The sequence below is a fragment of the Alexandromys fortis genome, unplaced genomic scaffold (genome assembly GCF_014885135.2).
Source record: "Alexandromys fortis isolate MF-2015 unplaced genomic scaffold, M_Fortis_MF-2015_v1.1 scaffold_59, whole genome shotgun sequence".
Lineage (NCBI taxonomy): Eukaryota > Metazoa > Chordata > Mammalia > Rodentia > Cricetidae > Alexandromys > Alexandromys fortis.
The window spans coordinates 5,889,501-5,901,539 of NW_026067943.1; the positions used below are offsets into that span (position 1 = coordinate 5,889,501).

The following is a 12,039-nucleotide window of genomic DNA, read 5'->3' on the forward strand; positions in this document are numbered from 1 at the left end:
TTTTTTTTGTTTGTTTTGTTTTTTCGAGACAGGGTTTCTCTGTAGCTTTGGTGCCGATCCCGGAACTACCTCTTGTAGACCAGGCTGGCCTCGAACTCACAGAGATCCGCCTGCCTCTGCCTCCCGAGTGCTGGGATTAAAGGCGTGCGCCACCACCGCCCGGCAATGGCTGCTAACTTGAACTGCCATGGGATCACTCTTATAAACAAACTGCCATTACACAGAAGAATCTAAAAAGGAGAGAATAAACTTTGGTAACCTTAATCTCCCTGCACAATCATGTTGCCAGGTAAATGCTCAATTGCTTCTTGTTTCCCCCACAGTATCTGTGAAAGGAAAGTTCAACTTACACTAGCCTTCCCTGGGCTTTCTGCAGCCCGATGCATTATGATAGTACTAGCCTGAGTCCACAAATTAGCTATGGCCTCCATCTGCTACTGCATTTCCACTAGAACATAAACTCTAATAAGGCACAAATTTTTATTTATTATATCTTAAACACCTAGAACAGAAGCATCAGATATTTGAGTACTCAACAGTACCTTTTAATAAACAAATGAAGAAAAATTTATCTTACACAAAGGCTTATGTGAAGCTGGATCTAGTCACCTCTGACCACTTTGCTTATCTATACAAGCTTATCTGGTAAAGGAAGCCACATATTCTGGATACTTCTGATTGAGAATGGACAGCAAGAACACAAAAGGCCCTTTGACAGACCAAAGTGTCATTCTAGCCTATAACACAGCTGCTGACAGCCACTGTCTCCTACCCAATCCCCAGTTCTCTTACTTTTCATAGTAACTGCCAAGTCAATATAAAACCGTAAGGTATGAAACAATTAGGAACCAAGAGCTACTAGTTGAGAATCACATAGAGATTTCTTCAAATAAAAATGTCCAACATTACTTAAACTGAACAAATTAATCAAAGCAGTGGTCAGTAATATTATTTAAACAAGCAGATGTTTATCTAGGGCTGGGGGTGTGGCAACAATTTTTGCATCTGATACCAGGTACCGCAGTGGGGGTAGGAGAGGTCTATTTGTACAGTGTAGCAGATTTCTATCTAAATATCCAAATTCATCAGGGTTTAGAATGTGATTTGTTTTTAGAAAGACTCCCACTCCTATCAGACTTTAACCTTTACAGTCTCACTAAAATCATTTCTGACCATGTTTCTAACCCTTTTCCACAAATGGTTAATTCCCAGTGTTACACACAGTGGCCTACTTCCTACTCCTTGACACACTCCACTCACTGGCTTCAGGGAGCCTCTGTAACTCTGTTTTAATCTACCTCTTTGTGTTTTCTCCTCCTCTATCTGACCTGTAAACATTAGTAATTAAGTTCTTCAGCTACTCCTTTCATCTCTGCTAGCCCTCTGGCATCTAATCCTTGTTTTATCCTTCTGGGTCAACAATATCCTTAAGTATGCCTCCAGCAGACCCTTCCTTCCTAAATCCTGGATGCCTGTTCAGCACCACTAATCCCCAAGTCATCTCTATGGATGTCTAAAAACTGAGCTCCTGTTTCCCTCTCCCAATAACTTTCTCTTCCAGTCTTTCCCATCTGAGTGTACAGCAAGGGCATTTACTAAGAATGTAGTGCAAAGCCCTCATAACGAACCTTGCCTCTTTACTTTTGTTCCAAAGCACACACCCAAATCAAACTACACATCACAATCTCTGCTACCTTCTAGCCCAAACAGCCTTCTTCTTTCAGTTTTGTTTGCAACAACCTCCTCACTGGTAATTCTGCTTTTGATCTTGTCCAAGCTACTAGTTTATAAAGCAAAATAGTTCACTACCACCTAAGCTTACTTTTGTTGTAGTTGCTGTTTTGAAATAGGGTCTCTCTCTGTAGCCCAGACTGGTCTTGAACTATGTAGCACAGGGTGGCTAATAACTCACAGCAATCTTCCCCGTGAGCCTAAAGAGTGCTGGGACTACAGGCACAAGGAATCATGCCCGAATTTCTGACTCTACATTTTCTTCTTAGAATCATACTCAACAAATACACTTTAATAGAGTAATGGAGTAAGGGGAGACAGAGGCAGACAGATTTCTGTGAGTTCAGGACCAGTCTGGTCGACATAATGAATCTGAGGCCAGTCATGGCTACAAAGTAGAACTTTGCCTCAAAATAAATACAATAAAATTTAAAAAATGAAAATAGAGTAATGAGTTGGAGATATGGGTCAGAGCACTTGATGCTTTTCCAGAGGGTACAAGTTCAGTTCCTAGCACTCACTTATGGTTTGCAATCAATCATCTATCTATAATTCCAGCTCCAGGGAATCTGATACTCTCTGCAGGCACTGCACACATGCAGCAAACAGGTATATACACAGGCAAAACATCCATATACATAAATTAAAAAAACAGTAAAAACTTACAGAATATACTGATTGGGCATGGTGGCAGAAACCTTTAATCCCAGCACACAGGGAGGCAGAGGCAGGTAAAATTCAGTGATTTAGAAGCCAGTCTGGACTGCATGGTAAGTTTCAGGTAACTATAATTACATGATGAGAACCTGTGTCAAAAAAATAATAACAAGGAACTGGAGAAATAGTTCAATTTTTTTTTTAATAAGAGCACTGGTTGCTCTTCCAGAATTTAAATTTCTGGTTTAATTCCCAGGACCCACATGGTAGCTTACAACTGTTTGTAACTCCAGTTTCAGGGAATCTGACACCCTTGCACACAATATATGCAGGTAAAACACTGGTGAACATAAAATAAAAGTAAGTTAAAAAATAACAAAATAAAAATAAAGTATACTGAAGGGTATTCGGTAAAAACTTGGGACACTGTAAAACTGTTGTGCATCCATGATTAAGAACTGGATATTTTAAAAATTTACTTGTGGAGCTGGGAGGAGTAGAGGGCTTATACAAAGCTCTGGGTTTGATCCATAGGACTGAAAAACAGGGTCATGATCATAGCAGGTCTATACTATCAGAGGTTTCCAGAAAAAGACTAGAGAGTGGAATGAATTACTCTGCCTATGGTGTGATAAAGCAACAAGAGCCCTTTATAGTCTTTCGGGTAGTCTTTCACACCAATTTTTAATTTAATTCTAATAATAATCCCATGAAGGTGTCTAAAGCAAGCAAATTTTCCAATTTAAGAGATGAAACAACAAACATATATTAATTCTCAAAGCATAACAGTAATGTCAGAACTGAGTTTGGAATCTTAATTTCTAATTCAAAATCTACAGCACCATATTTCTTCTTGCCAATGATACTGAAACTAACCACAAAGTCATATGCCCACGTTACTGTTATATAACTTTCCCAGAACCATTAAGTTTATGCAGAATGAAAGCAAAGTTCATCAAAGTTACAGTCTCAACAAACTGCTTTCTGATACTTCAGTCCAGTGTTGAACAATGAGCTGCTATATTAAATACAGTGGGAAAATTCTTATTGAGCTAGCACAGCTGTTAGAAGGAAAAGGAAATAGGAGAAAAGAGCAAGTGCATAAAAGAACTGAGTACTAGAGAGGACAGTGTCTGGATGCATCACCACTGTATGTGGCACTGGGTACCTGCATGAAGTACCTGCAGGAAAAAGGGCACACCTCAGACACACAGAAGCAGAGAGCTCACTTTGCAGAGATGGTGAGTAGCTGGAATCCAAAATGCTTCTCCAAAGGATCTTTTTAAAAAGAGACACAGAAGCAAATTCTTATAGAAAGAAATCCAATATGGAGTATTAACTCTCATTCTAAACCTGTGACCAAGAACATCTGTTTACCAAGGGTCAGCATGTAAAGGAAGTGCTAACAGTGGGTATGTGTTTTCTAAAGGGTGATACCTGTTGGACAGAGGGGCAGCAGAAGGAGAAACAAATACTACTGAATGTGAATGACAGGGCCAGAAGATCTTAGCAGATAAAAGTACTTGCCACCAAGCTTGAGGACCTGAGTTTGATTCTCAGGAAGCATACTGTATAAGAGAACCAACTCTAATAATAAGTTGTTCTCTGACCCCAACATGAGCGCGCACACACTAAATAAAAATGCAATAGTTTTTTTTAACAACCGGTTAACAAACAGCTATCAGTTTTTAGTCTTTAAAATTTTCCAAGTTAGGGGCTGCAGAGATGGCACAGTGGTTAAGAGCACTGGCTTCTCTTGCAGAGAGATCAGGGTCCAATTCCCAGCACGCATATGGTGGTTTACAACTACCTGTAACTCCAGTTCTAGGTGATCAGATGCCCTCTTCTGACCTCCATAGGCACAAGGCACACATGTGGCAAACAGATATACATGCAGGCAAAACACTCATACAAAAAATTTTTCATAAAAAGTTAATGTGAACACATAAAAGTGATAGAAAATGGGTCAACCTGTCTGGCAGCAGAGTTACCAAGGAAAGCAACAACTAAGGAAAACTCTAATCATTTAAAACAGAAAACATAACTCATTTGTGTAGCGCGCGGAGATGTAGCGCGCACCATGGCGCTGTCATGTCAGGGGCACGGGGCCTGGGCGCCATTTGCTGTTCCACGTCAAACTTGACAGCTTGTGCGCAACTTGACAGACAACTTGTGCGCATGTGCGCACACAGCCCATGCGCGTGCGAGCCCCCCCCACAACGCGGGGAGTATTTCGATCTGGCCATCCTATCTGGCCAATCATAATTTAAGCACGATCACTCCATTCTGGCCTGAGCCATTGGGTTGATGACACATCAGGGCTTTGTCTGGCACCCTATATATTCTTCTGCGTCACGGGGACGGGGTCTTTTGCCTCTTTACAACCTCAAGTGTAAGTGCTCCAATAAAGTGTGTTCTGAGAAGAATCCTGTTGCAGTCGTCTCTTCTGCTGGCAGGAGCGGCGTGCTGCACATTTGTATAAATTATAAATATGTAAAAAGATATTTCAAGTGTGTCATAGCAAGAATGATGGTCATAACACACCCAAATAATCTTAGCAGTCAAAAGTCCACCAAGCAGCACAAGCATTCTGGCAGCAAATGAAACAAGTACTGTAGAACTAATACAAATGTCCCTGAGCAGAAATGTTAAGTAATCTTGCAAAATACCAAAAGTTAATATGGAAACTGAGGGACATTAAGGTTAACCTGACACAGTGCTTTCGTGTCCTTGTCAGCAATCTTACAGAACTGGAAATCTGTTCTAGTCTGGTGGCAAGCTAGGCTGTGTCCCTGCCTCTCTCACCAGCCGGACCGTGTAGATACATATAGTGGCTGACTGAAACAGGCTGCATGAGACTAAGCAGGAGGTAAAGTGACTGCAAAGACACAGCAACCAACTAACCAGATGAAACCAAGGGCAGTGAAGCTGGGGCAACCTCAAGAAGCCTGGTAACATGTAATAACACACATATAACTACTAACTACAGAAAGGGGTATTTTAATGAGGAAGTAGTAAATCCCAAAAGCTCAACAAAACAAGGAAAGAACGTAAGAAAATTAAAACATTACCAAAGCACATCAAAATCAAACTCCTTAGAAACCCTAGAAAAGAGAAAACATCTTAACTCAGGCTTAGTGGCACATACTCTTAACCGTTAATGCTCAGAAAGCTGAGGTAGAATGACTCTGAATTCTAGGTCAGCAGAGGCAATGCAGACAACCCTGTCTTGTCAACAACAAAGCAAAAATTTTAAATGGAGCTCAAGAAAACAGAATGGAAGAAAATATCTCAAAATTGTGTATCTGAAGTGGGATTAAGATCCAAGAACCCTTAAATTCCTTATAATGACAACAACAAAGAAACAATGTTCTGGCTCAGCGGGTAAGGATGCTTGCAGCAATGTCTGACAACTTGGGTTTGATCCCCAGAAACTACACCAAGGTACACACTTGTAAGGCTAGCACTTGGGAGACAGAAAAAAAGAAGACTCCAAGAGCAGATCACTCTTGGCTAAATAGCAAGTTTTAGGCCACCTTGGGAAATATATATAACACTATCTAAGAAACAAAACTTTTTTTTGAAATGGAAATAAAAGTATGAAAAAAACCCAAACATATATAAAGATGAGGATGAACACAAATATAGCAGAAAGTAAAGCAACATCTTTAAAACAATAGAACACAGTCGTCAACAACAGGCAGGTCCATACTCACATAGTTGACGTTAAAGACGTTCCAAGAAATACTAACTATAAAAGGAACCATAAGAAATATTTAATCAGGGGAAACATTCCACACAGAAACCTGAACTACACACACACACACACACACACACACACACACACACACACACACTGAAGAGTCCTAGAAATAAAAAAATTAAATCCAATTATATTATTAAAATAAAAATGACTTTTCACAAGCTGGACATGGTGGAATATAGCTATAATCAGAAGCACTAAAAAAGGTAGAAGCAGCAGGAGGTTTGAGAGCTTAAGGCCAGCTTGGGCTACATACATAGAGGCCACTGTAAACTATATTAAGACCTTCCTGTCTCCAGATGGAGAAAGGGAGGAAGGGAGGAAGAGAGGAAGGAAGGAAGGAAGGACAGGAGAATAGGGGGGAGAGAAGGAAGGAAAGAAGGAGGTGTCTATCTTAAAAAAAAAAAAAAACAAGATTCTTGATTAACAGAATTCAGTTCTACCATGCTTTCCCTTAAACCAGAATCAATATTCTCAAGATGCATATCCCACAACAGAGTGTCTTTTGGAAAAATGAAACTAAAATCTAGTCCAATGTTGCATTTACAGGTGGTTTTCAAGCCTTTTTAAGGGGTTGCTTATAAAATAGCATTTTCAGATAAAGTACGGAGGCCAATATATAATTTAATTTTCTGTGTCTGCAGACAGTCCTGAAGTCAAGTCAAAAAGTAAGTCAGCAAATAATGTTCTTTGCTTTAAAGAAGGTTAATTTAATCAATCAGCCAAGCTACTCTAAACTGGCAAAAAGAAGAGACCTTTATCAAGTCTTCCTGAGGAAAATTAATTAATCAAAGGAGTAGTTGCACAATAAAACTTGGGTCAGATGGAGAAAGAAAAAGAATATCAGAAAACATCATAGTTCAAACCTCAGGGGAAATGTGGTTAGTAAGAATAAAATCTCTGTAATTCAATATTATTTGAAGCCAGAGAACAGAATGGGAATGGAATACTGCCCAGGATTCCTCCAAATACATAATGTTAAATGAAATGGATCCATTCAGATCCTTTGAGCCCTGCACCAGACCCAATATTTCAAGTTCTCTAGCAAGACTACTTGCTCCTCCCTGCCACAACTCAATAGTACACACTATACATCAGGATGTTCGGACAAAATTCAAGAGGTCAACTATTGGTGCCTGGCTAAGGACAAAAATTCATTACTCTGAAAAATGGAGTAAAAAAGAAAATTTTGTGACTTCATTTTTCACTTAAGAATATTATATGTGAGCTAGCAACTTCCAATGCTTCAATTTCACTGCAGATCTGTGGTGATTTTCAGTTTATATGGTCATACACTGATCCAAAGAACCACATCAATTCAACTGAAGAAGCGGCCAATTTTTTCTTTAAATCTATACAAGAAAGTTCCAATTAGCATTTCCTCTTCCTCCCTTCCTCCCTGCCCCCCCTCTCCCTCCCCACCTGACTCTTCTGACACTGACCTTGTTATGTTGCTCAAATTGGCCTCAAATTCCTGAGCTCAAGATATACTCACATCTCAAATGAGTTAACTGAGATAAGAGACACATACTACCATGCCTGGCAAAACAAAATGATTCTTAACATTCAAAAAGTAGAGGCTGGGCAAAGTGTACACATCTGAAATCCTAGCATTTGGGAGACAGAGGTAGGAGGATTGGGAGTTCAAGGCCAACCTCAAATTCATGGTCAGACTGGGTTACAAGAAAACTGTAAATATTCATCAACCGATAAAGCCATAACTAAAATGTAGTGTTAACTATACAAAAGAATTTTTAAAGATTTATGTTACTTTATCTATATGGTGGAGGCAGAACAAATGCATACATGTGGTGTCCTCAGATCATCTGGAGCTGGAATTACATAATTACAGGCAGTACAGCGCTAACCAATGTGAGTGGTGAGGACAAAACTCAGGTCTGGAAAAACAGCAAGCTTTATTAACCACGGAGCCACTTCTCCAGCCCCTATAAAGGAAATATTTGGCCATAAAATAGTACTGAAATATGCTAGCATATGGACCATTAGAATCAGCAAGTGAAAGAAAGCAGAAGCAAAATGCCTGTAACATCATATGGCTTCTTTTATAAAAAATATCCAGAAGAGACAAATTCCTGGGGAAGAAATAAGACTGGTAATTACCAGAGGATGGAGGAAAGAGCCTGTTCAATGGGTGAGGGTTCTTTTAGAAATGATAAGTGTTATGAGTATATGGTAGCAACTGTACAACATTATGAATATACTAAAAACACTGAATAGAGCATTATGAAGAGTTAATTACACATTTCAGTTGTGAATTTTTCATATGAATTACAACAAAAATACATGTCTATATGTTTGTTCCATGTATCGCCTAATACTTTAAAAAAAGTTTTGCTCATTAAAGGTGTTCAAGGGGCTGGAGAGATAGCTCAGTAGTTAAAAGCACTGATTGCTCTTTCAGAGGACCTTGGTTCAATTCTCAGCATCTTTTTGTCTGCCTGCATCTCTATATGTACACAACAAGTATGCAGTGCCCAAAGTCTAGCAGAGGGTGTAGAATCACCTGTAATTGGAGCTACAGACAGTTATGAGCTGCCATGTGTGTGCGGAAAACAAATCTCTGTCTTCTGCAAAAGCAGTAGGTGCAGGTGTTCTTAACTGCTGAGACACCTCTCTAGCCCCAGTACTTTAAAATTTTTGATACGACATTTTAGAAAAGGAAAGTTATAGCAGATTAATGAGTGACTTCCAACAGCTGGGGGGGAGCAAACATGCAAATTACTAATTTTCTAGTGCTGTGAAGTTATTGTGCATGATAATGTAACTATAAATATAAGATATTTAAAATTAGACTGGAGAAATAGTAAAATGTCTGCTACACAAGAGGAAAAATCCAAGTCCAAGATCCCCAACACGCATAAAAAAAAACAAACAAAACAAAAACCCCTGCATTACCCTGCACCTCTATAACCCTAACACAGAGGAAGTGAGTAAGATGGATCTTGGAAGCTCCCTGGCCAAACAATCTAGCCAACTGGTAAGCACCCAGGTCACCCAGACACCTTGTCTCAGAAAGATAAGGTGAAAAGCCACCAAGGAAGATAACTGAAGTCAACATCTAACACAAACATATACACTACTCACCCCCCCCCCCAAAAAAAAAACAAGTTAAATTATTAGGAGCTAGATGGCCTAGTGGGCAGGAACACTTACTGTGCAAGCATGAGGACCTGACTTCAAAGCCCCAGTATTCACAAAATAAGCTGGGCTTGTAACACCAGTGCTGTGGTGGGTGAAAACAGAAGATCTCTGAGGCTTGCGATCCACCAGCCTAGCTCCCGGTTCAATGAGCAATACTGTCTCAAAACAATATGGCAGAGAGTAACAGGTCATTTAGGACACTCAATGTTCTCCCTGACCTCTGCACATGTGTAGTCATACACACACCCCACACACATCAGAAAAATATATCAAAGTAAAACACAGGACCAGCTATATTTTTAAACAATATATAAAAGTCTATCAAGCCCTACAGACACTTAAAGCAAGGTGAACTAAATCAGTATATAATACTGATTAAACAATAAAATAATACTGATTAATTAAATAACCAGGACACACAGGGTTCTCAGAGTAGAACCCAAAATGTGACAGGAGAATGAAATCCATTACAACTACTGGGACAAGCTCAGGACCAACTGAAGAAACATTTACTCAGTCTAAATGATCAAAAGGAAAGGAACTGTTCAGAAGCACTGTCCTTAAGTTAATACAGTTGTCACCCAAAATTAACCACCTTGAAATCACTGCATGTAAAGACTAGAACTGTAGAATTAAGTAAATAAGAGGTGGACAGCTTCTCACTGCAAAGTAGAAGGATACAGATAATGAGAAAGGGATAGAAAGATGGTTTGGTGGGTAAGAGTAAAGTGCTCGCCTAGCATATACAAGGCTGTGGGTGTGATCTCCAGGACCATAAAAGAAAAGGAAATGCCTAAAATATAATCTTTGCCTTCATGAAGCGTGTCTTACTTTGAAGTAGTGATAGTGTACATGAAACAGCACAGAATACAAGAACGCTTAAAAGGTAGAGATGAAAGAATGAGAAATATAAAGTCTACACTTGATCTCAGTCAAAAAAGAAGGTTTCAGTTCAGATATCAAAACTTTGAGTCTGTATCATAATATGTACTTCAGGACATCAAAGTAAAGGAATGATAAACAGGCACATTCACAAGAGCAATCTAAATGGTAAATAAATGAGAAAAAGGCAACAAGAAATATAAGAAAGTGGACTAGAGAGATGATTAGGCATGGTGTTTGCCACCAATCCTGATGACTTGGGTTCAATCTCTGAGACCAACACGGTGGAAATAACTGAGTCCTGTAGATTGTCCTTTACCTCCACAAGTGCTGTGACACACACACACACACACGCGCGCACAATACACCCAGACACACCCAAAAAATAAATATACGTTAAAAAGGAAAGAAATGTAAAAACTTCTCACCTTGACAAAAAAAAAAAAAACAAACAAACAAAAAGAATCTCTGAAAGGTAAAAAGTTGAATGTCAACACACTAGCAATGCTCAAACACTTTAAGAACCATGTGGCAAAAAATAATCACTATACACCAATTAACATACCAGCTGACTTCTGGTAAGATGTGACCAATACTCAAGGACAAAGAAAGTGACAGCTGTTCCCTAGCACCACAACAGGAAATGCCAACAGGGAAAGAAGGGAAGCAGGTGGCCAAGATTTTTGTAACAACTTTTCACAGGACAGGGTACATATGTTGGCTACATTTTGTATCATGCCTTTACCTGTATGTCACCTTAATTTTAATGGTACAACTATAAGCATTTATTAGTGTGATGGAGATTTAATTTAACAACAGAAATAAAGTTTGAATGAAGGAAGCAGCCCATCAAAATTCTCCTTCTCCCACACTCTGCTAGAGATTAGCTATTTTTAAAAGCAAAGGGTTTGGAGGCCTATAAATCTACATAAAAATTCCTTTCCCCTGTTCCTTCCTCCCATGAAGCTCAGTGTCTCCTGGCCTTTAATGTGCATAATAATTCTAAATGATTATATATACAAAAATATTCAGACCATATTTTCTGAGTTTAGAGGGCTGTCTCGTACAGTTTGCACTTTATGTGAGTGATTTCTGTTAACACACCAAGGCAAGCTCACTCCCAGGTAAGAAGATCAAATCTCACAGGAGGAAGATTCTAACGATTACATCTACACCAGCATAGACTATCTGGAAGTCATGAATTTTCCTTCATGAAAGCTGTTCATATACAGGCTAGAAAACCACTCAGAAAATTTAAGAAAGTAATTGAGTGAGAATTAATTTTTCTTTCAACTTGTAAGATTTTATAATAGCTGGGCGTGGTGGCGCACAGGCAGAAGAACAGGGAGGGAAGAACGAATATTACATGATATGTAAAAATTGAATGAAATTAAAACTTCAGTGTCCAAATTTAACTAGAAAATAGACACGCCAGTTTACCTTCTGTCTGTTGAGGCACACAGTGAAACAGCAGCCGCATGGCTGCGGCAGAGGTGGTGTGCCCCAAAGCCTAAAGTATTTACCTTCTCCTTCACAAAAGCAACAAAGCAAAGCTTACTGCCTACTGTCTTATATTACCTGAAATGGTCCTGTCTGCTTACCGTCTACTCCCCAGCTCCACACAGAATACAGCTTACTGAGACAGAGGCCTTGTCTGTTTTTGTTCCTTCACCACAATCTAGAAAGACTTCTGGGCCAAAGTAAGGGCTCAGTAAACACCTGGTGAATTAACGAGCAAGTGGTCCATAATGTCACAAGAGTTTAGACTTTCTCCTGTTCTCGCAGGGATGAACCAAACAGCTCAAAGTACTGGTCTCACCAACTAGTGCAAGACCCTGAAACTC

The 12,039-nt window shown here is 39.4% G+C and overlaps 1 protein-coding gene across 2 annotated transcripts in view; it reads right to left on the reverse strand.

Annotated features, from left to right (window-relative positions):
- The window catches only part of Tmcc1 (transmembrane and coiled-coil domain family 1), a 200,165-nt gene that overhangs the window by 186,396 nt on the left and 1,730 nt on the right, over positions 1–12,039 (reverse strand). Inside the window, exon 2 of one of the 2 annotated variants that reach the window (XM_050148363.1) lies at positions 9,326–9,468. The exons of the other annotated variant lie outside the window; for it this stretch is intronic. The gene's annotated coding sequence lies outside the window, so the exon portion shown is untranslated. The remainder of the gene's footprint in view (positions 1–9,325; positions 9,469–12,039) is intronic. 2 annotated transcript variants of the gene reach the window in all.